The sequence below is a fragment of the Anabrus simplex genome, chromosome 6 (genome assembly GCF_040414725.1).
Source record: "Anabrus simplex isolate iqAnaSimp1 chromosome 6, ASM4041472v1, whole genome shotgun sequence".
Taxonomy (NCBI): Eukaryota; Metazoa; Arthropoda; class Insecta; order Orthoptera; family Tettigoniidae; genus Anabrus; species Anabrus simplex.
In genome coordinates, this window is record NC_090270.1 from 75,893,828 (window position 1) to 75,919,879 (window position 26,052).

A 26,052-nucleotide genomic window follows, 5' to 3' on the forward strand; every position below is an offset into this window, starting at 1 on the left:
ATACATACTCATGTTTAATTGTGTCAATGTATCGCAACAGATGACCATGCGACATAGAACTGTACGCGTGAGAACGTCTTCTCTCAAGTAGAAAAATATTCTTTATTCTTAAAGGAGATTACGAATACATATTTCCACATCTGTAACATCTTCAGGTTTTGAAATATAAGTATCCGCATAAAAGAATTCAACCCATTTGTCAGCATTTCCTCCCCCACCTACGTGGATTTTCCGAAGACAGAAAAGAAAGACATGTTTCTTTATTTTTAAAGGACATTCCAAGTACCAAGTTCCATGTCTGTAACATTTAAAGTTTTTGACATACACTGTAGATATACCGGTACTCACTTTAAAAATTCACCTGCTTTTTCAATCCTTTTCAGGTCCTTAATTGGTTTCCCGAAAACAAAAAATACGTGTTTATTGATAAAGGAGCTGCCAAATACCAATTATAACGACTGTAACATCTTCAGTTCTTGAAACATTTGTATCTTCATGAAAAGAATTCAACACCTATTTCAACCCCCCTCCGAAGTTAAACTTACCTCTCAAAGATGAGTGTTTTTTATTTCTAAAAGTGTTTTAAAATAATCTTTTTCACATCTGCAACACCTTTAAGTGTTTTAGATATACGTATCATCATACAAATAATTCAACTAATATTTCAGTCCATTCATCCCCCCTTAAGTGGATTTTCCAAAAACCAAAAGAACACGCATTTCTTTCTTTTTAAAGGAGACTCTGAATACCAATTTTTACGTCTGTAACAACTTCAGTTTTTGAGATATCAGTACGCTAATAAAATTAATTTAACCCCTTTGCAGTCCATTTTACCTCCCCCCTCACGTTAAGTGGTTTATCAAAAACAAAATAATACTTTTTTATTTTTTAAATATTAAAAATATCAATGTTCACATCTGTAGCATGTTAAGTGTGTGAGATATACTGTACATATGGTCATCATAAACATTCACGCCAACCCACATTTCAGTCCTTTTATCCCCCCTAAGTGTCTTTTCCGAAAACTAAATAATACATGTCTCTTTTAAAAAAAGAGATTATAAAAACCACTTCACGTCTGTAACATGTTAAGTTTTTGAGATATAATATAAATATCCTCAGGGATTATGTGTACAAATTTTGGTTGGCAGCTATGCCCAGACGTACTCGCATAATCTCGCTGCTGTAGAATCCTGGAGCTGGCGTTGCCATGGTGACGGCAGTTCATTTCCTTATCCGATTCCGAGAGCAGGGGTAGAGTTGTGCAATATCTCCATAACGGTCGGTTTTAGGGCCTTAAAAAGTGGTTTTCGGGCCCTAGGGCTGACCGAGATTTGTTCTTTGGAACATGGGGCTTAAAATGAGCTCAGTCTCGTCCTTGCACGACAAATTCGATATTTGGCCTATACTAGCCTATTATTTTTATATCTCCCCCGTCGCCCCCACCTCGAATTGTTTTGAAAATAAAATACAGCCCATGTCCCTCAGAGATAATGTTGATTTACATTAGTAAAAGGATTTTTAGAATCGGTCCAGTAGTTTCTGAGATTACCCTCCAGATATACACAAACTAACAAAATTCATACTCTCGTTTATATGTTAGTGTAGATTAAATGAGTCGGACTGATTTTGTCTTTTTATGATTAGATAAAGAACTTTCGATGAACGAGGTGTGCTTGAATGACGAGCATTCTAATGTTTCCATGTCATCAGATTCCACGACTATGCCACAACCTGCCAATGTAATGAAGTTTTCTTCGTGGACTGACGTTCATGATGCTCCTATTACAACAGATGAGCTGGAAAGATATTTAAAGCAAAATTGTGGAATGGAGGAAGATAGATATAGCGTCCTATTGGAGAACAAATGGACAAAACTATTCCAAATTTCACCAGATCGCTAAGAAAGTAATATGTATGCAAGCATCAAGTTCAGCTTCAGAGATAAATTTCAGTTCAGCGGGCTTCATTCTCAACGCAGGACGGTCTCTTCTACAACCAGACAATGCTGATGCTCTTCTTTTCATTCACAGTAATTCCATTCCACCACATTAACAATGACCAATAAAATACGCACACTAAAGTAAAAGCTATGTTCAGCTTTGTTTTTTTTTTGTTGGCATATTGCACGTCATTTCTGTTTGTATTTTATTTTGAGGTAAACCCGAATGAAGTCCTATGAATATGCTTCGTGTTATTTAGATTCATTTTCAGTTAATTTGATGTCAATTGCAAACGCATATTAGTTTATAATAAAGTTTCTGTTTTTTAAATTATTTTATTATTATTATTATTATTATTATTATTATTATTATTATTATTATTATTATTATTATTATTATTATTATTATTATTATTACAGTGCAGGAGAAATCTCTATCGTTTAATTTCAAAATGGGATTAGCCTACTTTAAAATATATTATTGGCGTACGGGAATTCGTAGAGTGAATGATCCGAATAGTAGTGTGACGTGACATTTCGTTGTTCACGGCGCACATGTTATTGTGGAGAAGTACTCAAGGCTATTCTATTGAGCCCGCCCAGTGCGGTGGACTGCGGTGGGCTGTATGAGACCAGTGCTGGGGGCCAGTACGCTGCCGCGTCAGAAGAGAACGGCACTGCACGGCCTGGGCTGCCGGAGCCCGTGGGTATGAAGTACTGCGCGGTGAGCCTGGCTGCAGGACTCTGCCTCCTGGTGCATCATGAAATATAAGTCGACCATTTCCACCTCTTACATGCTCCATAACTGTGTCGTACTAGAGTCGTTGATCGTTTGTAAAGAGCCATTTCTTTGTCTGAACTTAAAAACTTGCTTCGCATCGACGTCATATTGTTTTTCTCTCAGTACTTCTATATCGACAACATCGTTTCTGTGACGTTCTGGTGAAAATAGCCCAGGCTGATTGAGCATTTTGTTATTAATCGACATGCACATATCCTCAAGTGATATCTTTGCTTCATTGAAAATGTCATACTGTACATCCAGGCCGGGATTTTCTCTGCGTGTTCAGAAAAGTATGTCTTCGCTCATATTCTCTTTGTGTTTTTCCCATAGATCTTTCGATTCAGGCGGCGTACATGTTGTCAAAATAATGGGAAACAGAGTTCGTATTTGGTGAGCATGACGTATTTCAGATGTTTCAGTCAATGCGTTGCCCCAGTGTTGATCATATTCAAGCAAACCAAATTTGAAACATGTTTCTCTGTATGTCTGACACATTTGACAACCGATGGTTTTGATTGCTTCGAACGATGGTGGTCCTTTGACTACGTGAAGCAGCATTCGCAAATAGTAGCACACACCATGATTTGGATGAACAGTGTATACTCTATCCCATGTACCAGTAGAAAACATGCCAGCTATCGAAGAATGTCTGGCGCCTCGTTTTCTTCTGCAAAATTTCTTCGCAGATTGATTCCAAGTGTAAGAGTGTGGGACTTCGTGATACAGCAACGTTTTTGCGAATTCGTCAGTTGCACACAATTGGAAAAAAGCGGTCAACGTTGTATTTGGTGGATCTGCATCTCTGTGGGGTGCATTTTCTTCCATAAAATAAACTCGTTGACCGTTTTCTAAGTGAACACTGAGGTGCATGACAGCAGGAAATCGTTCATAAACGTCGAAACCAAGAATTCGCCATACAGCGTCGTTACTGCTAATATATGGTCCACCGGGCGAGTTGGCTGTGCGGTTAGGAGCGCGCAGCTCTGAGCTTGCATCCGGGAGATAGTAGTTTCGAATCCCACTGTCGGCAGCCCTGAAGATGGTTTTTCCGTGGTTTCCCATGTTCTCACCATGCAAATGCTGGGCTGTACCTTAATTAAGGCCACGTCCGCTTCCTTCCCATTCCTAGGCCTCTCCTATACCGTCGTCGCCATAAGACCTATCTGTGTCGTGCGACGTTAAACAAATATAAAAAATAAGGTCCCTTTTGAAATGTTCGACTTCATTGACGGGAGTACTGGGTTTCGCAAGTCCGAAAACTGCCATATCGCTGCCTTTATTCACATATTTAATATGTATTTGATCGATTGAACTCCACGTTGAAATGCGCATTAAATGATTTCGAATGAATGGGAGAGTAGGGCACAATCCATTGGTTATCAATTTCGAAATCGACGTTATTGATTTTGATAGTTGTTGTGTGTCCTCCTTCATCTGGTTTTCGTCGTCTGTACAGCGGATAACCATCGCCACCAGTTTGTGTTTCTTGGACCATCTGACGTGGATACTTTTTGGTGCATTTTCCATCTTTCATCCATGGCGAATGTCGGTTGAACAGTCCACATGGTCCTTGAATCATGTTTCTTGACAATTTTGAATAACTCTGGATCTTCTTCTGTATCGGGCAACTCGGCAGTAATGATATCGCCAATATGAGTTGGAATTATTTTTCAACCAAATTAAGATATGTGCATGTGGTAGACCTCTTTTCTGCCATTCAATCGAATACATCCAGCTGCGAGTTTCTCCGTGGTGATGAGATCCATAAAACGTACTAGTTTTGTTTGAAAACTCTCGCTCTGAGGTCAGGTCGATGTGATGGTTGCTGACCAGGCGGAAGTAAATATTTCATTTCTGTCCAAGATGGATTGCATGTAAAAGTGATGAAAAGTTCTGGACGTCCGTATTTGCGAACATATGCCAGAGCATCCTGAGCATATTCTTGCATGTGTCTTCGACTTCCAGTATACGAAGCACTTGCGATCACGTCAAGGCATGGGAACTGAAGTTTTTGTGGTTAAAATTATTGAATTCAGCCAATTTAGATATGCCCAACCTGTTATACTATATTTGGGCAAGTGAGTAATTTAAATTGAAAGGACATACTTCTACGTCACGAGAACCGTGTGGTTTTAAAATGACATGCTCTTTTAACAGGAGCTGTGACAAGTAAAATTGTGTGTAGTCTGTTGGTATAATTAGCATCATAAGGGCGACTGAATATTTAAAATTAATGTAACGTTTGCTGATTTTAAACAAAAGTGAACACTGAAGCGTGCTTTGGGCAGAAGTGAATTTTCTTCCATTTTCCTTTTTTAATTTTCTTCTTCTTTTATCATTATTATTATTATTATTATTATTATTATTATTATTATTACTATTATTATTAGAAATTTTACTTTCTTTAAATTTTGATTTATGGCTACTGGTTCTGAAGCTACACTCCATTTTATTGCATTGTTGTAGTATGCATCCGACTTTTTTGAGCTTATAACGGTTTGATTAGCTTGCATTATCGCGGCGTAAGTCAGTGTTGTAACAATACTTGAGATGTGTTGACGCTCGTGTTGTAAAAATGAAATGGCGTATGGCTTTTAGTGCCGGGAGTGTCCGAGGACATGTTCGGCTTGACAGGTGCAGGTCTTTTTGATTTGACTCCCGTAGGGAACCTGCGCGTCGTGATGGGGATGAAATGGATGATGAAGACGACACATACACCCAGCCCCCATGCCGGTGAAATTAACCAATTATGGTTAAAATTTCCTACCCTTTCGAGAATCGAACCCGGGACTCCTGTGACCAAAGGCCAGCACGCTAGCCATTTAGCCATGGAGCCGGGAGCTCGTGTTGTGTGGTGTACTTAGGCCGTTGGTGTGATGAACTGTGTCACGAGATGTGTTTTCATTGCTTCAATATTATTGTGCTACCTTATTATTGATATCTTTCAATCATTTATTGTTTCTCTTTTGACGTGGGCTTTCTTAATTTTATTTTAGGCTACCCTTTTGTTACTTGAGGACATTATCGTTCTGTTGGGGGGGGGGACGCGGATAGATGTTTTCATTTGAAACGTTTCCGTGTTCACTGAGGGATCTCAACCCATGTAAATTTTATTGTATTTGTACAGGGCAGTACACCTCCACGCCGCGAATTCAAATATTGCGCCAGGTGAAATCCCTCTACAGGAGGAAGCCTGAACTTTAACAATCTGTATTAAATCAAAAGTTTTTCGGAAGATGTCTCTACTGTAAATTTTGAAGTGTTCTGAACTATGTCTGTTTCGATTTTTATTTGTTTGCTCTGTAGTAAGAAGTGTGAACATTCTCTTCTAGATGGCACTACTGAAGAACTACAATTGTGCACCCTAGTGCGAAGTGAAGGAACTTTTTTTGAAGAAATTTGGTATTCATAAGTTTGTTCTTTGTTAAATTTCTTTCAGTCATTGTTTGGGTTGGCAGTATAACACTTTTATTTCCGCCAGTTTTGAATTTGACCAATGGGTAATTTCTGTAATTAATTTTCCTCCAATCATAGCTTTCTTCCTCAGGTTTCCATGTGTAATTCCTTGTCTACCAATAAAGTTGAAGGGGTGTGTCTTTTTCATTCTTGAAAGGTCTCGAATTTTCCACGAGGGTATAAAAACTGCTGATTTTTTGGTCTCGGGGCCACTTCAGTAACATCTTTCGCAGTGTGTGAACATATATAGCAGGGGGCGGGAAGCGCCTCTTTCTCCAAGCAGCGGTTCATCTACAAGGTAATGGCCTGTTAACATCTTTATATCTTGCTAGCTCAGCAGTTTTAACCCGCGGGGGAAGGTTCGAATCCTTTTTAATGTAAACCGTACTGTATTCATGTAAATTAGCCGCAAGTTGGGATAGAGAGTGCCTAACCCACTCGAACTACCCTTCATTTTGAATTTGAGGTAACTATTTTTCGTAACCATTTTTCTCTTCCTTCTTAAAGTCTTAAACCCGGTTTCACGGTATGTGTGCCTTAAGGGCAGTTAGGGATAAAGGTTGTTGTAGCCCTTGACAAGCTGGTAAAATTGAGAGCGGATCTGCTCTTTTCATCTTAACATTGTAATTAGGAGCAAGTGCTCCTTGTACTTATGGGTTTTCTGCCCTGTAACTATTGTGGTGGTGAGCTGAGAGCTCATAAATTAATCTTGGGGCTCTGTAAATTCTTAAATTGATAATCTGCTACTTGGTACCTGTTACATCTTTGTTATTTGTTGTCATTTGTTGATTTTGAAAAGAAAATATAACCTTTGTTAATGTTTTAAATTAACTTTAATTTCGTAAGTTGAGACCTATTCCCGCCCGCACCTTCTTTCACCTCTAACTACCACGGATAACTCCGTAACAGTATTAATGCCTGTTTGCTTTTAATTGTTTAATAACAATTCGGAAAATGTAAATGGGTACATTGAAAGGGGCGCGCGAACGCAGAATGGTGCACCTAAGGTCTAAATTACATTTAAAAAAATCATTATATCTTCTTTTAAAAGTGAAGGGGTTCGAGCTGGAACAGTAATTTGTTATGAACTTCAACGTCAAACTCAAGTTTATTTCTTCTGAAAAATATTATTGAACCTTTTAAAGTGGTTGAGATCGTAGGTAATCTAGCTTGGTGTCCACGCTTGGTGGTAATTCTTTGAAAATTAGCCCTGTCCTTAGTTTTCCTTTTAAGTTTAATTGATTTCAAATGGTTTTATATACTGAAATCGCACCACCCACCAGACTTACTGTCTTTCTTATATTGCATTATATTTTGGTCCTTTAAGTGTGACGGTGAGTGTTATTATAGTGAATTGCTCCACCCCTTACTCCTTCCACCCTCTGAATTGGTCATTGACCTATTAGTTTAGCCCAAATTCCATCGCTTCCCTATGCTGTGTTCGTGTTTTTTACCGAGGCCCTTCCCTCAGTAGCTGGCGTGATTCCGCGCTGGGAGGCGCCTCTTATCTCTTTGGTGGTTGTACTAACAGTCGAAGTCTTGGGCTGTGTTATTGAGACTTCAGTTGTTTGATTGCCCGCTTCTTCGATTGTAGGTGTGACACAACGTGGCTAAGTCCCGTCAAGGTGACAGCAGTGAGGTTAGGATCGTTCAATATTCCGCGCCCACGTGGCCAAATATCAGATTAAGACCTTTCAAGATGACGGCTGTGAGTTTAACCATGTGCACTTAATCAAATTCCGCCCCAAATAAGTGCACGTGGTTAGGACATGTCAAGAAGACAGAAGTGAGATTAGCCATGCGCACTTCTTCAAATTCCGCGCCAAACAAGCGCACGAGGTTAGGACCTGTCAAGATGACAGCAGTGATGTTAGCCATGGGAACTTATTCAAATTCCGCGCCAAACAAGTGCACGTTGTTAGGACCCACGTGGCAAAAAGTAATGTTAGGACCTGTTAAGATGGCAGCAGTGTGGTTAGCCACGTTCACTTGCTCACAAAAAGTAAGGTTAGTACTTGTCAAGGCTGCAGCAGTGAGCTCAGCCGCGCCTACGTGCTCAAAAATGTGAGGTTAGAGTCTGTCAAGATGACAGCTGTCAAGAGCACGTGGCCATATTTGTAAACATTAGCACGTGGCCGTGACGTACCTGTCATGGGTCATGACGTCATAAGGTCAATGATCTTGCCAGTGGTCAATGACCTCGGGTGCTGACTCAGACAAAAATGCTGACAAGGTGTTTTAGTTCCCTCCCAGTCCATCTACTCAGGCTTAAACTTACAGATCTTGGGTTCGACCACTCGATTCCTAGTCGGGTCGACGATTTTTAAATTTCTTGTACTCTGAACGTTGGATGTTTTTGAATTTAACGCGCGTTTTCAATGCGCAGTCATTTACTTAGCATGCTACTTAGCCGTCCAAAGGGAAGTGCCCTGGGTTCCATTCACAGTCCTGTGTAGGGCAAATAATTTTTCTGTTCTGAACACAAAGTTTTAATCTCTAAGATGTGTCAACATTACAGTAGGCAATTGAAAGTCTCTAGGGTTCAAACTATAAGCTCAAAATATTACAATCAAAAATTAATTGTTCCAGAAACCAATAGCGCGTTACGCATCAGCTCACACGCTAGTATCTTTGACTCTGCAGGCTATCAGCTACAAGAACTTGAAATATACTTTCTAAAGTTACGTCCCTACGAATAAAGCACATGTATTAAGCCTAACATCATCTCCCTAGTGCTATCAGTACAATGTATAGTGGCCATCTTGTTTCAACTTTAGCTTCCATCAAGCTCAGCGTTAAAGTCCCTCGTAAGGTTAAGTCTAGGTTCGAATCCAGGGCCTGTGAGATTAGTGATTAGTGAGTATAGAGCAAAATCTATATTGGCTAGCCAGAAATACGAAACACTCAACGAACTGCAAATTCGCTTGGACCAAGAATGGGAAGATCTTCATGAGGAAAGGTGAGGACAGACCCATAGTGCAAATCAAGACTGCAGCTGACCTACCATCAGCTCCTACGAAGCAGAATGACTGAGGATTCAAGTTAGGGTATGTGAACCTTAGCCAAATATACTTACATTTATCTCCCGAAGTGTGCACCAAGCAATTACAAACAGTAATACTAGACAATAGGCTATGGATATGAAACCAGATCATGGGTTAGGGCCTACCTTACAAGATGGTATCACTACAGGCATTGTAAGCACCTCTCAAGACTTGAAGAAGTCAATAAACTATACTGCAGGAATGGGAATTATGCACCTGAATATAAGTGGGATGATAACAAATTTCGAAAACCTGCTAGTTATGTTAAATCAACTGGACCATAAACCAGACATTATAATACTGTCTGAAACCCACCTCTTCAGAAATATACCCTTCTCTATTTTAGGATATAATGAGTACTTCATATCCCCACAAATTTTTTCAAATGGCAATTTAAAGATTTATACACATGTAACCCTCATACAAAATATTGCCATATCTACTGTGAAAACCCTAAAAGCAGCAAATGGTAGCCTACTCAACTTAAAATATAATAAAGAAATTCACGTGATATTTGCTATGTATATATAATCCTCCACGTGCCCAAAGAAATTCATAGAAGAACTAGAAATACACTTCAGTAGCTACCTGCAGCCACACATTATATCATAATAGGAGATATTGGTATTTTAAACCCAACTGGTCGGTACGCTCAAAAAATTAAAAATGAATACAAAAACACCTTAAGGGAAGACCCTACTGAGTTTTAATTTTTCTACAATTCTTATATGATTTTCACCAAATTTTGGTAGTATGTTGAGATAAGTAAGTTTTAGCTAATTATTACATTTGAATGAATTTGAATGGATTTTTTCAATTTATAACAATTTTTCGAAAAAGTACATCATTTTCAAAATGTCCCATGCACAGTATTTTTTGAAATATTTTCTTGATACTTTCGTACAATAGTCACAACACATACTTTAATAATAATTGGTATTCATTTCAAAAACAATCCATTGGTTATCCAATTATTTCCATTTTTCTCGCTACACCTCATAACCATGTTAAAACTTATGAAAATTTTGGATTTCACACACCATATCTCTGAAAATTATAATTACATTTTAAAACGGATACTAAGTTTCATGAACCGTATAATGTAGAATGTGTGGACAAAGTTTAAAGGTAATCATACAAAAACGCTTGCACAAGGAACGTTAAAAACATCTGAAATTGTTAGTTCTGAGAAAAAGATCGTTTTATAAATAAACATCTGTCAAGTAATAATACCTTCATCAAAACTTCCCAGCACCATATGTTTCTTCTTCCTTAACCCTTTTTCTCTCTTCAGCAACTGATTTTGATAGCTTCTGCTTTTTCCTAACAGTTTTTTGTCTTCTTTACTATTCATGGCACTTTTCTGCTTCCTTTCTCTGTCACGTTCATGACCCACTTTGTAAGTCTTTTCACTCAATTGTTGCCATCAACTGCTATTTTGACCTTTTGACAGGTTAGTGAACCCATACTAAACTCCCCCACAGCATTTACAACAGCCATGTCCACCCTTGATTTGGAAACAAAGGTCTGTTTAGTGCACTTATGCCAAATAACAGAGTGTAAACTCTCATTTGGATTTTGAGTTTTTCCCCTAATACACCTCTTCAACAAATCATCAAAAATAAGATAACAGATGGCAGCACTAGGCCATTTCTAAACATCATGCTCAAGAATCAAGTTGAAACACAAAAGAATCTTTGAGCTATGCCACTTTATCTGCAGGGAAGTGGGCGTGTCCATTCAGACTGAAGTGCACGTGTCATTTTAACGCCCCCGCAGAGCATTTAAAAATGGCCGTACAGGCAAAAAATTACATCACAATGCGCGGCAAGGAATGCAATATCATCTGATGGAAAAATCTCATTTTCGGTTCCTGGACCATTTTTGACTGAAAAGCTCAGTAGGGTTTCCCCTAACCCACCTCTTCAGAAATATACCCTTCTCTATTTTAGGATATAATGAGTACTTCATATCCCCACAAAATTCTACAAATGACAATTTAAAGATTTATACACATGTAACCCTCATACAAAATATTGCCATATCTACTGTGAAAACCCTAAAAGCAGCAAATGGTAGCCTATTCAACTTAAAATATAATAAAGAAATTTACGTGATATTTGCTATGTACATATAACCCTCCACGTGCCCAAAGAAATTCATAGAAGAACTAGAAATACACTTCAGTAGCCTACCTGCAGCCACACATTATATCATAATAGGAGATATTGGTATTTTAAACCCAACTGGTCGGTACGCTCAAAAAATTAAAAATGAATACAAAAACACCTTAAGCGCTAATGGTTTCATTTCATACATCAACTCTACAACAAGGATAACCCCAAAATCTAGAACATGTATAGATCAAATACATTTTAAATCCCATAGAAATAACAATTTTGAGTCGTATATTCTACATACTAGTATCACAAATCACAGTCCTATGTTTCTCATACGAAAACACCCCAGAAATATCACATACCACAAAGGGAAGGACACGCCACAATGCCAGAATAAATTATGAAGCCTTAAGTAAAGCCTTTCAGAGGGAAAATTTGGAATCTGTCCTGAATGAATATGATGTCCAACAAGGTATAGCAGACATCCTGGATTCTGGAGGTCAAATGGACTGTATCGCAATTGACCTATGTAAGGCATTTGATAGGGTAGATCATGGGGACTACTGGCAAAAATAAGTGCAATTGGACTAGAAAAAGAGTGACTGAATGGGTGGCTAAATTTCTAGAAAATAGAACTCAGAATTAGAGTAGTCCAAGTTTTATCTGACCCTGTAATAATGAGTATTACTGGACCTTAATATTTTCTTATATATATATCAATGATATGTGTAAAGAAGTGGAATCAGAGGTAAGGCTTTTTACAGATGATGTTATTCTGTACAGAGTAATAAATAACTTGCAAGATTGTGGGCAACTGCAAAGTGACCTTGATAATGTTGTGAGATGGACAGCAGGCAATGGTATGATAATAAGCGGGGTTAAAAGTCAGGTTGTGAATTTCATAATTAGGAAAAGTCCTCTCAGTTTTAATTACTGTGTTGATGGGGTGAAAGTTCCTTTGGGGGATCATTGTAAGTACCTAGGTATTAATATAAGGAAAGATCTTCATTGGGGTAATCACATAAATATGATTGTAAATAAAGGGTACAGATCTCTGCAAATACACTGACTGACAGAGCAAATGCAACACCAAGAAGGAGTGGTCAGAACTTTATGCCAATTGCAGGGTAAACTGGCGTCACTGAGGTATGCTCATGATGTGAAATGCGCCGCTGTGCTGCGCACGTAGCGAACGATAAATGGGACACGGCGTTGGCGAATGGCCCACTTCGTACCGTGATTGCTCAGCCGACAGTCATTGTAGAACGTGTTGTCGTGTGCCTCAGGACACGTGTATAGCTATGAATGCCAGGCCGCCGTCAACGGAGGCATTTCCAGCATACAGACGACTTTACGAGGGGTATGGTGATCGGGCTGAGAAGGGCAGGTTGGTCGCTTCGTCAATTCGCAGCCGATACCCATAGGTATGTGTCCACGGTGCAGCGCCTGTGGCGAAGATGGTTGGCGCAGGGACATGTGGCACGTGCGAGGGGTCCAGGCGCAGCCCGAGTAACGTCAGCACGCGAGGATCGGCGCATCCGCCGCCAAGCGGTGGCAGCCCCGCACGCCACATCAACCGCCATTCTTCAGCATGTGCAAAACACTCTGGCTGTTCCAATATCGACCAGAACAATTTCCCGTCGATTGGTTGAAGGAGGCCTGCACTCCCGGCGTCCGCTCAGAAGACTACCATTGACTCCACAGCATAGACGTGCACGCCTGGCATGGTGCCGGGCTAGAGCGCGACTTGGATGAGGGAATGGCGGAACGTCGTGTTCTCCGATGAGTCACGCTTCTGTTCTGTCAGTGATAGTCACCGCAGACGAGTGTGTTGTCGGCGTGGAGAAAGGTCAAATCCGGCAGTAAGTGTGGAGCGCCCTACCGCTAGACAACGCGGCATCATGGTTTGGGGCGCTATTGCGTATGATTCCACGTCACCTCTAGTGCGTATTCAAGGCACGTTAAATGCCCACCGCTACGTGCAGCATGTGCTGCGTCCGGTGGCACTCCCGTACCTTCAGGGGCTGCCCAATGCTCTGTTTCAGCAGGATAATGCCCGCCCACACACTGCTCGCATCTCCCAACAGGCTCTACGAGGTGTACAGATGCTTCCGTGGCCAGCGTACTCTCCGGATCTCTCACCAATCGAACACGTGTGGGATCTCATTGGACGCCGTTTGCAAACTCTGCCCCAGCCTCGTACGGACGACCAGCTGTGGCAAATGGTTGACAGAGAATGGAGAACCATCCCTCAGGACACCATCCGCACTCTTATTGACACTGTACCTCGACGTGTTTCTGCGTGCATCGCCGCTCGCGGTGGTCCTACGTCCTACTGAGTCGATGCCGTGCGCATTGTGTAACCTGCATATCGGTTTGAAATAAACATCAATTATTCGTCCGTGCCGTCTCTGTTTTTTCCCCAACTTTCATCCCTTTCGAACCACTCCTTCTTGGTGTTGCATTTGCTCTGTCAGTCAGTGTAGATATGAGGGTATTTAGGGGTTGAAGTAAGGATGTAAAGGAGAGTGCATATAAGTCTCTGGTAAGACCCTCACCAGGATTACTTGATTCAAGAACTGGAAAAAAATCCAAAGGAAAGCAGCTCGATTTGTTCTGGGTGATTTCCGACAAAAGAGTAGTGTTATAAAAATGTTGCAAAGTTTGGGCTGGGAAAACTTGGGAGACTAAGTAGTATGTTACAAGTGATTAAAATCATGTTGGGTCCATACTTAATCTCAGTCATGTTCCGAACTGTCAGTGGAGAGATGGCGTGGAATGACATTAGTACACGAATAAGTTTGAGTGGTGTCTTTAAAAATAGGAAAGATCACAATATGAAGATAAAGCTGAAATTCAAGAGGACAAATTGGGGCAAATATTCATTCAGAGGAAGGGGAGTTAGGGATTGGAATATTTTACCAAGGGAGATGTTCAATAAATTCCCAATTTCTTTGCAATAATTCAAGAAATGGCCAGGAAAACAACGAATAGGGAATCTTCCACTTGGGCGACTGCAATAAATGCAGATCAGTAATGAATGATTGATTGATTGATTCATAACTTACCCCTGACTAAAGAGCTGAGGATTCCTAAAACATGTGGATTGGAAGTGATCTCAACATATCTTGTATGAGCTATTTAAGTAGGTAGGTCCTTCTTGTAAACGTCATCCAAATCACTTCTCCTACATTTGATAACCAACTGATCACACCTACAACGAAAGAAAACAGCAAATTAAAATCTAACCTATGAGTGCAACTTGTACACCATTGTATACTTTCGATTTATGTAATTCATTCAAGATAAGAGTACTTGTTGATACCTAAATGTTAAACCTAATGTGATGTGTACACTAATATTTTACAATATTGGAATTTACTTACACTGTTTCACAGGACTTTGCTGCTCAGGGGCATTGTAGTTCTTGGATTATTGCAAGTTGTTATTGATCTGTAGTGGATGCTTCGTGGATTATTGAATTACTGTCTGTAGATTCAGCTGCACTGGAAGACTCTCTACTTGCTATGTTGCTTATCAAATGGATGTCTTTACACGAGCTTGATTGCTGAATATGGACTGCTGGACAGCTGCAAGTGAATGTGTAGTGCCCAGTTCGTGAATTATACGGCAAACTCGGCGTAAAGACTTGTTAAGTTAACTATCACAAAACAAGCAATACTGAGATAGATTTGTAAAGTTATCCTTCACAAAACAAAGCTTCTTCTTCTTCTTCTTGCTTCACACGTGGCGCGAAATCGCTAGGTAGGCGGTACTAAACGCCGAGATTCCTCGAGTAGTCCCGAGCATAGCCGATTATTGGTTGCATCTCGACATTCCCTAGACACGAGTGTAAAAAAAAACTACACAAAATTCATTTCAGAACAAACCAAACTGTTGCATAATTGTTACCAATTGTCCGTATAATAATAGCCCTCTTGAGTGTACGGAGTAGAAAACTTTGAACTTCAATATCTAAAAACGCTGTTTTAGTGTGTGTGTCCTTATTGCAGCCACCGCATCAATTGTAACATTTTATGGCACCAAAGAACTAATCCAGTCATTTATAAAATTATAATTTAGCTTTTCTATGTTTCCAACATTCCTTCATCCTCTCAATAATAACAATAACAATAATAATAATAATAATAATAATAATAATAATAATAATAATAATAATAATAATAATAATAATAATAATAATAATAATAATAATAATAATAATAATAATAATAATAACTGATGTATTAGAATGCTGTAATCTCGATCCGTACTGCTAGTTGTTGATATCGCACGTTTATTTATACCAAAGCGAACTCGCTAATTTACGTAATCATTGCTCAGAATTGTGTAATGCGTTGCTAGGTTCCGCCTACGAATTACCTGAGCAATGAATATAAAATAACCTTGTGGTATTCCACCTACAAAAGTCATCTAGTCGCGGTTTTTACCTTGGCATTTCTTCCTTAAAAACTGGATGGTATCTGAATGTCACGTAGGCTAGTTGTCTAATGATCCCACTAGCGTGTTCTTGATAATGCCGGTAAAAGAGCTTTGCAGCTCTAAATGGTATTCTTCCGTTTGTTAGCGTTACTGCTAGTTGTCCATGAATTGCCATTTTCTAATTTGGTTAGTAAACGTGAAGATCTTGCAGCCATATACCTTAACGCTGCTAACTATTTGTAAAATAAACTACATCCTAATCAAAATGCACTGCGAGAAACATATGCTCGACATTGGTCAGAAGATATACCGAATTCAGACTGGATTCGAAGCCTAGTCTTCAAGCTTCAGACCATTCCAAGCTCAGCTACTCTAGTTTGTCCGTTCAGAATAAAAATAAAAATAAATCGTGCTTGTAAATAGATATATTTTCAGCTTCGATTCTTGCAGTGGTTCGATTGTTACAATTTTTATACCCAAAAATTCAAAAGTCTAAAATTGCTAGTCAGAGTAGCTCAGGCGGTTGAGGCGCTGGCCTTTTGACCCCAACTTGGCAGGTTTGATTCCAGCTCAGACCGGTGGTATTTAAGGTGCTCAAATACTGTATTTTATACTTTATTTCGATAAGTCTATACAGAGATTCGTCCATTCGACCCTATAATATTAATAAGTGAATAAACAAAACCAAGCAGAACTAGGAAAACTAACAGTAAACAACAGCTACAAAGAAAGAGAAACAACGGCAACTTGGCAACACAGAACAGAACAATACAGAACTCAAGAAGAAAAGGAGTAGTAGTTACTCCAAGTAGTGTTAATTGTGGGATGAAACCTGATGTTAACCAGAAGCCCGGCGTTAGCCAGAGGATAGCGAGGTAGCTCGCAAAGAGAGAATGGCAACACGGCAACCCAAAAGAGAGACTAACAAACTTCCTCTCCCTTCCTGATTGCTCCAGCAAGGCTTCAAGTTCATACATTCCATACTCGCTCGTGACCTATCCCACTATACCAAGACATGCTCAATCAGTCTTATAATTTCTTCTGTCTACTGAGTTTGTGCCTTCATTCCTATCGAGTTTCAACTCACTGGCAACTTAAGATTTAACTTCATGTCCAATTGTCTCTCTCTTATTTAACAACACCTAAATCTACATACACATTCCTTTTTAAATACATCCCAAATGATTTGACACGACCAGATTTTTCAAACTTTTTAAAAATAATTTTTGACAGCACTTAAATACCGATTCAAAATACGCTCCTATTCCATTCTTTCATCGCCCACCCAATAATTTTTTGCTCATCACGCTGTTTTAATAACACTCGTAAGATTCACTCTCACAATTTTTCTTTATATTGGCCTGCCAAGTGCAGTTCCTCGTTCACTTTTCCACATAATATACACAATGAATTATCTTTATTTTTGATCCACCCCTTGTTTTTATACAAGCCAAAAGACCACCACGTTACTAATATTTATCCTAGAAACTTGAATTACCTTGTTAAAAACTAAGGAATGCACTCTCTCTTCATTCCTCCAACTGTCGTTGCCTTTGTATGTCATTAACCCTCATTTTAAACGATCTATGACTCCTACAGCCCCTACTACTCCAGACCTCCTGCCATATGTAGCTTATAACCACCCTTTCCACATAAATTTTAATCTTCGACAGCCAACTCCCCGCATACATACTTTGCTGGTAAGCCGCTTGCAGCACTACACCCCCTCCCGTTTCTTTAAGCGCATCCAATAGATATTTACCCTCTTTACACATTCAACTTCTATGTACTCCCCACACATGACTATCGCTCAGTCATTAGCTGTACACTGTGGTAGTCGCATTATCGTCTTTATAAATTTACAATTAGTATGTTTTAGCAACTCTCCTTTATCCTCTAGACCCCATAATTCAGCCCATACAGTATTCTGTTTAACACTATTGTCTTTTAACACCAACCTTAGAATTATGAAATTTATAACCGGGAAATTTGTCTCTAGAATTTTGACCGCTGAGAGAGTCGTCGCCCCCTTCCATTTGCATTTTCCATTTGATCATCCCACCTTCCACCTCTTCTATTTATAAGCAATCCTAGATATTCCTCTTTTCTACATCTTCGATCCTCTCTCCCTGGACCACCCATCTCCTTTCTTTCTTTCTTTCTTCCCCTATTCTTACCCACTACAATCACCTTCCATTTATTACCGTTAATTTTCAGGGACCGCTTCCTGGCATATCCGGAAACCGCATCCATATTTCTCTGCAGCCCCCTGTTAAGGTCAATAAAAGCATGCCATCAGAAAAAATCAATCCTGGAATCTCTCAATCGTTTACTTCCGGCGTCGCCCAGTTATTTTCTCCGACCTTGCAGTATTTCGTTTATGAATAGTAAAAATAAGATCGGCGATAACTTGCAGTCCTGTTTTACAAACTATCAGACTGCATACTAAATTTTCTTCTAGTTTAATATAACAATAAACATTTTTGTATATCGTCTCAATCGCTCGGATAATCTTCCTTGACACCCCCACCCTTCCTAATTTTTCTATTTAACGCTCTTCTACTCACTGTATCGAACGCTTTTTCAAAATCAATGGCCGCTATATATACTTTACCACTTTCCCTCTTCAGATATTTTTCTAGGATCATCTTCACTATCATTATATTATCTGTTGTCCTTCTGCACCTTCTAAAACCATCCTGAAAAATTGACAATATCGAATTCTCTTCCGCCCAGTTTCTCAGTCTGTTCGCTAGTACTCCTGTGTAAATCGTACTCAGGGATTCTAGTAAGGTTATGCCTCTATAATTACTCTGAAGTTTCTTGTCACTCTTCCTCTTATATATTGGGCATATTATCCCTATATTCCACTCTTTTGGAAAACTACCGCCATCAAAGATCCTGTTGAATAGTTTTACTATTCCCTCTATAATCTCTCTGTGTTATTTATTTCCAAAACAATTTGTTGATACCATTGCATCCCCCCGCCTAACTACCCTTAAGTTTACATATCAACCCCCGTAGAGATGTCTTTATCAAGCTCGTATATCTTTACCTCAATATCTCTCCACAAGACCTTTCCCCTTATATAATTCCATTTATCTTTTCTTCCTAATAATTATCGGGAGTTCCACCCATTGGTCGTAATCAATACTGAGTGTATTAACCCTGTTAACCCCATTATTAATTTTACGAATTTACGTATTTATTCTGTCCCATACTCTTTCGGGTTGCTTCATCCTGCATTCTCTATGTATTGACTCTGTTTGTTCCTTCATCCAAAAGTTTCTTCCTCTCAGAAATAATAAGTTCGTATTCTTTTCTTTGCTTACAGGAAACTTTTCTTTCTGCACTCCCTCAGTTTTTCCCATATTATTTTAGCGACCTCATGACTATTTTCCTTAATTCCTTGCACTCCTTGTTTTACCACCCGTCTTCCCTTTTCGTCTTTCTTCTCATAACTCTGTCAATCTGTGCTACCTATTTAATTGGGTATTCAATTAATTCCAACGCTCTGTCAATATTCTCTTCACCGAGCTCGATAGCTGCAGTCGCTTAAGTGCGGCCAGTATCCAGTATTCGGGAGATAGTAGGTTCGAACCCCACTGTCGGCAGCCCTGAAAATGGTTTTCCGTGGTTTCCCATTTTCACACCAGGCAAATGCTGGGGCTGTACCTTAATTAAGGCCACGGCCGCTTCCTCCCCACTCCTAGCCCTCTCCTGTCACATCGTCGCCATAAGACCTATCTGTGTCGGCGCGACGTAAAGCAAGTAGCAAAAAAAAAAAAATATTCTCTTCCCTCTGCGCTTGCTCCCAACCACACCTAATTAACTGCAATTCGTTTTCAGTTAGGGCATCTAAATCCTGTTTTACATTCTCTAACCATTTATATTTAATATAACTTCTACCCTTCTCAACACTCCTCTTTTTCTCTCCATCTTTTACCTCTCCCTCATTTCTTTCTATCATCGCCCAGACTGGTGCATGGTGGGATTCAACCCAGTTTCCGATTTCAATCTTCCTAATTCTCAATAACATATCTTCTGAGCAAATTACTAAATCAAGGACGCTTCCCAATGTGCTGTGATATGTGTCAACTTCCCTTCCCACCGGGCATACAGAAGACAAAATTTGCCTGCGGCACATAGTTCCAAGAGTTTTAAACAATAAATATTTCTCTCTTTACGTTCATTACGTCTTTCTCCCCTCATTACCATCTCATCGTCTTTGCTGAATGTTGGGCACAGCTCACCTATCCTAGCATTCCAGTCACCAAATAGCAACATTCCATCTTCATCAAATTTTCCGCCTATAACACTTGTTTCCGAAAATAAACCCTCAGTAATGTCTCCATTAGAGTATGGGGACCTCTTGGGGTGGCGGTATAAAAAGGCCAAACATACCTTCCTTTTTCTCCATTTCTCCCTCCCCATATTGAACCTGACCTAGACCACCACTTCCATCTCATTATCGATGTCCTGTATTAGCTCACTAATATGTTCCTTTATTAAAACCACTATCCCCGGCGTTCTACCCTTGTTGCGCACTTTTCTCTTGGATTTGTACTTGACCACAAACACCCTCTACCTTATCTCCTTCCCTACTTCTAGCCACGTCTCTATGAGTGCCACCATCTCAAAGATTTCCACTACTTTTTCTTGCTAGGCGCTTTACGTCGCACCGACACAGATAGGTCTTATGGCGACGATGGGATAGGAAAGGCCTAGGAGTTGGAAGGAAGCGACCGTGGCCTTAATTAAGGTACAGCCCCAGCATTTGCCTGGAGTGAAAATGGGAAACCACGGTCCACTACTTTTATAACCTTCTCATTGCCTAACTTACTAAACATTTCTTCAATATTTTCAAACCCTATCTTCCAATCTGGTTATAACTTACCCTCCCTTACATCTCCATTCCCTCCCTTATTTTTAAATCTTGTTATTATGGCCCCACTCTCCTTCTACTTCTATTGCCTTTTTTGGACATTTTGGGGTGCCCTTTGCCTTACTTGTCATCATCACCTTTAGTTTTATTTCCCCACAGATCCCTTAAACTCAGACTTCTCCCTTTGTTCAAGGCTTCTCTTCCTTTTATTTCATCCCGCGGACCTTCACCTTTACTATGCACATGTCCACTGAAGGCTGGACTTGCCGATTCTTGAGTTTCTCCCTTCACCACCACCTGCTGAACCCTCGTTTCTGTTTGTGCACTACACTGGATACTGACCCAAGCCATGCGCTCGTCTCTTACCTCGCCGCGTCTCTCCGCTCACTCTGAGACCGGCCTGTCATCTTGCCTAGTCATCACGATTTCTTCCTGTGTGAATTTTTCATCCATTTGTTGCAGCTTCGTCACCGGCCACGATCTCACCCTTCAGCCGTTTGATACCACCAGCTGTTGGCCCCTGATGTGTCCCCTCAGTCCTTGGTGCCTGTTTTTCATCATATGCCTCCTTAAAATTTTCAAGCACTTACTACTTTCACTTCCCATGTCTATTTTAACCCATATTTCCTCACTTTGTAAATTCCCCACATTTATCACAACAATATCAGTCATCAAGGTAGATAACAGCTTCCCATTAATTGGCCTGTGCCCTGGCCTACCCTTTCTGCATCATCGATGTCCACTTCACTGAAGTTAATCTTCATTTTGTTCTGAATAACTTCCACCACCTTATATATTATGTCGACTTTGTTTTCCTTCACTCCTTCCTCCACACCATATATAAATACACATTTACGCATACGTTCCTAACTGCTGATTGTTTCTTCTTTCTTCAGTTTCGCCACCTCTTCCTCCAAATTTTTACCTTCTCTCTCAATATCACAATTGCTTCCTGACTTGGCCATTGACTCTCACATTTTTTCTCAATCCATCTCCTCATATCGTCATCTCCCTAGATTGGTCCTGGATCACCTCCTTGATCTGGCCTAAAGAGCAGGCTTCTTTCACTACCTCCTTCTCCACCTCCTTAACAACTTCAGTATCATCACTGCTAAAATATTGCCACTTGTATTCTGGCCGGGGTTCAAATCCACACCCCCAATAACTAGTAGCACAGTTATCACAGCTGCCACCAAAACCACTTTTCTCATCTTTCCCAGATTATACTCCATTCTTTTAGTTGTTTTCTTTTTCAGTCTCCACTGCCATCTTCCAATCGCGGGCCGATATAGCTCTACTCCAATCATTACTCGGCACTCACTACTCAGCACGTCCACTTGCACTGTTTGCTTAGGCTTGACTGGTGCTCAGATAAGTCAGCTTCGTTCCGGTAGGTTTACTGGCATGTAAACAACTCCTGGTGGAATAAATTCCGGAAGCTCGGCGTCTCTGGAAACCTTAAAAGTAGTTAGTGAGACATAAAGCAAATAACATTAAAATTCTAACATTTCCAAATGACGGTAAAACGTCATAAATTAGAGGCAAAAACTTCTCGCTGTTTATTGGAATTCACAATCGGAAAAACTTCTCTTCACTGCCATCTTGTTCGCCCTTCTGGCAGTTTTACCATTGTAACCCTTGATAGACCTCGTGGAAAATACTCTATATAGTAACCTCGTGCGGTCGTAGGGACACGTAAATTAAAAAATGTATATTTCAAGCACGATACTTATTATATTGATGTAAATTACAGTGTAAATACATTCAAATTAATGCAATAAAAGATTAAAAAAATGTACAATATTCAAACTTATAATGGCACAAAATACTACCTGTGAGATTTCAGTCTTTGTTTTAGAAAAATACCAATTTTCATGTTTGGAAACTTAAAGTAATGATTTTAACACAGCAATTCTTCTTCTTATGGCGCCGTCTCCTTCCGAAGATTGGCGATCCAATTGATTATGATTACACACGAAACGGCAGCACGGAAGATTTCTATCGACGTATGTCCATACCACCGCCGCAAGTCTTTCAACCAGGAATTTCTCCGTCTTCCCACAGATCTCTTCACATCAATATTCCCTTGAATGATCAGTCGGAGAAGTTCGTATCATTTACCTCTCATGATGTGCCCGAGGTAGCTGAGCTTACGCTCCTTGATGGTTATGAGAAGCTATTTCTTCTTGTTCAAGACGTTGAGGACATCTTCATTTGTCTTCTTTTCCACCCAAGATATTCGGAGTATTCTTCTGTATAAATACATTTCAAAAGTTTCAATCCGCTTCTCCAATAAAGGGCTAAGCGTCCACCCTTCGAAACCATACAGAAGGACAGGAAAGTCATAACAATGTAGCATTGGAGCTCTGAGCTGGAGGTTGAGTTCTCGGCTGGTAGATAAGGTTCTCATGGCATTGAACTTTTTTTTCTTGTCCAGTCCTGGATTTCACATTTGGAGTCACAATGGTGGTTCACTAGAGTTCCAAGATATTTGATGGAAGATACCTATTTGGACGATGTTGCTGTTGATGAAACAGGGAGGCCTGCTTTGGTGTTTTCGAGAATATAACCAGCTTGGTCTTTTTAATATTCAAGGATAAACCACGTGTTTCACTGGTCCTCACGATGCTTTTTATAATGTTTTGAAGATCACTAGGGTTGCTGGCTAACACAACCGTGTCATCAGCAAATCGGGTGTTATTAATGACATAGCCATTGATCTTGATACCTAGATTAACATCTTCCATAACTTCTCTGAACACAGCTTCAGAGTAGATGTTGAAAAGGAGTGGAGACAGGACACATCCCTGGCGGACACCTCTTCGTATAGCTATGTTCTCAACAGTAGTTCCTTCTATTTCGACCTCTGCCGTTTGATTCCAGTACAGATGGGTAATGATACGAAGATCACCAACATCTACACCAGTAGATTTTAAAATCTCAACAAGTTTTGCATGTGATACGCAATCAAAATCTTGGTAGCGCCCTACCCTAGGCACTCAAGTATATAACACACAACTTCGCGAAGAAATATATAAAAATTGTACCTTAAAATCCCTTTAGAAGAGAGATGTGTTCATTACCAATGCCAGGGACCCACCAACCCGCCCAAAAATGTATGTTTAGTTTTATAACAGAACGAAAGTTTTCACCATTAGCCGGCCAGTTACGAGCACGGCCATTGGCCGATATGACGTAATTCCCATAATTCGTAACTCGTTGGTTCCGTTACTAACCCGCGCAGAATAAAAACGCAGCAAGAAACACAACAAGAAAAATGTGTAATTTTCGGGGGCCACAATCCCTTCGAGAGGCTCTTAACTATCGCCACGGCGCATACTGCCCGCACGACAGGAAAAAAGTAATTTAGTAGCTGTAACCTATCATTGCAAATCCAGGCCAAGCTCTGTCTTGAGAACAGTGGCTCCCTTCGGGGACCACACTCCCTTCGAGAGGCTCTTCACTATCGCCGCGGCGCAGACTGCCCGCGCGACAAGAAAAAACGTAATTTAGTGGTTGTGACCTAAAACAAATTTCGCAACAGTCCGCTGGACATTTCCTTAAAAGTTGGCAACAATTCGGAGATCGCTGACAGATCGTAAAGAAGCTTCTATCGGCAATCCCCTGAACTAAAAATTAAAGAGCATCACTGGCCGTGGAGCTTCCGTGTACAGCAAGCGAAGTGAGTGGAGTGCCTACACTAGGGCTATGCCAAAACCTTTTCGATAGTCGATGGGGCAAGCGTGCACATCTACATTCATATCTAGGCATCTCTGTGTCAAAACATTCAAGGAGAAAATAGCCTCACGAGTACCCAGTCCATTCCTAAAGCCAAACTGACTATGTCCAACTTGGAGTTCGCATTTGAAACACAGCAATGTATGACCTAAATGATACTGCAATCCAAAATGATAACAAACACAATGGAAAGAATCCTGTAGGTGTCAGTGTGCCCTAATTCAATTCACTGACGTGGCCATTTCAGGCTCTTAATGTGCACTAATCACATTGATGGCTTACATCTGAAACAGAGGTAAGCTGTTTTTGTTCTCTTCTTCACTGAACATACTGAGCAATATTTGTGTTTATTGCAATCCATTCTTTCCTCGGACGGCTCATTCTCTCGGGAGCGAATTTTTGTGTATTCTCTCTTTCAACTGTACCTCACATATCAGCTTGGATCTGGTGTGTCACAAAACAGCACTAATGCCCAACAGTCAGTTCCACACAGTCGTCGGCCATCTTTTTGTGCTTCGATTACTGGTGTGTATAGATGTTTTCTGGTCTACTGAATCAACTCCTCCTTTGGTGTCCTTGTAGTCTATAATCATAAGAGGCTCCTTAGTAACAGGGTCTATATCCTTATCATGATGCATAGATGATCGAAGAATGACGGCTTGGTTATTTTTTGTACCGTGAAAAGCTTACTAGCGTTGCCTCTTTGGTAAACTCGATGATAGCTGATCCCACAGGTCTCTTATTATCAGGAAAACATTCCTTGGAAATATATTTCTTGTTCATCCGCAAGGTAAGCCCTTTAGATTCTAGTACCTCCAGTACATCAATCGAACAGTACTAATTGTCCAAAGTGACGTAACGATTTCTATTGTAATTGGGCTTGCATAATTTAAGAGCCGCTAGGGTTGTTTCAGAGTACTTCTATTCATCTATAGTAAGGGTCATCCCACCAGAACCTTTACCCGTGTAAATGTTGACACTGAGCATGTAGTGTGTCGTAGCATCTGCTAGCCCTATTCGGCCTGTTTATTGTGTATGGACATTTTGAAATTACAGTGTTCACGGAAGGCGATGAGCATTTCGACTCTGGCATAGGCTTCTATGGAGTAATAATTTTGAGTATTTTCGTTAAACAAGTTCAAAAATTTCAGAGAGAACACACGCGGATCTGCTTGTTTACGCAAGTAACGAGTCTCAAAGTCATCAAATCACAGATCCAACAGCAGCAAATAAAATTTCGTCACTGATAATGTCATTCCAATAGTTCTCTGCCCTTCCTGTCCATGGCGAATAAGGACAGATTGCTTACATCGCTTGATTTGAAAGCAGAGTTGAAAATTAGAAGACCAAGATAGGCCTTTAGTTCTATCAAAGAGAGAAGTCCTAATTTACTCATATCACCTTTACGATCACTATGAAATTTTGTCGCATTAAATCGAGCTTTCTGTTCGTCGCTGACATAACGATCGTAAGCATACGCTCATCAAAAATCGGGTTCAATTCTTTTTGGACGGAGTACATTTTCACGCCGTGCTGAACTTCGAATGGTCGGCAATCTCAAAATATTATGCAACGAAGTCCTAACATTTCTATTTGGTTCAACCAGAGCCCACTTCAATCTATTCTTGCCATAGTATAAA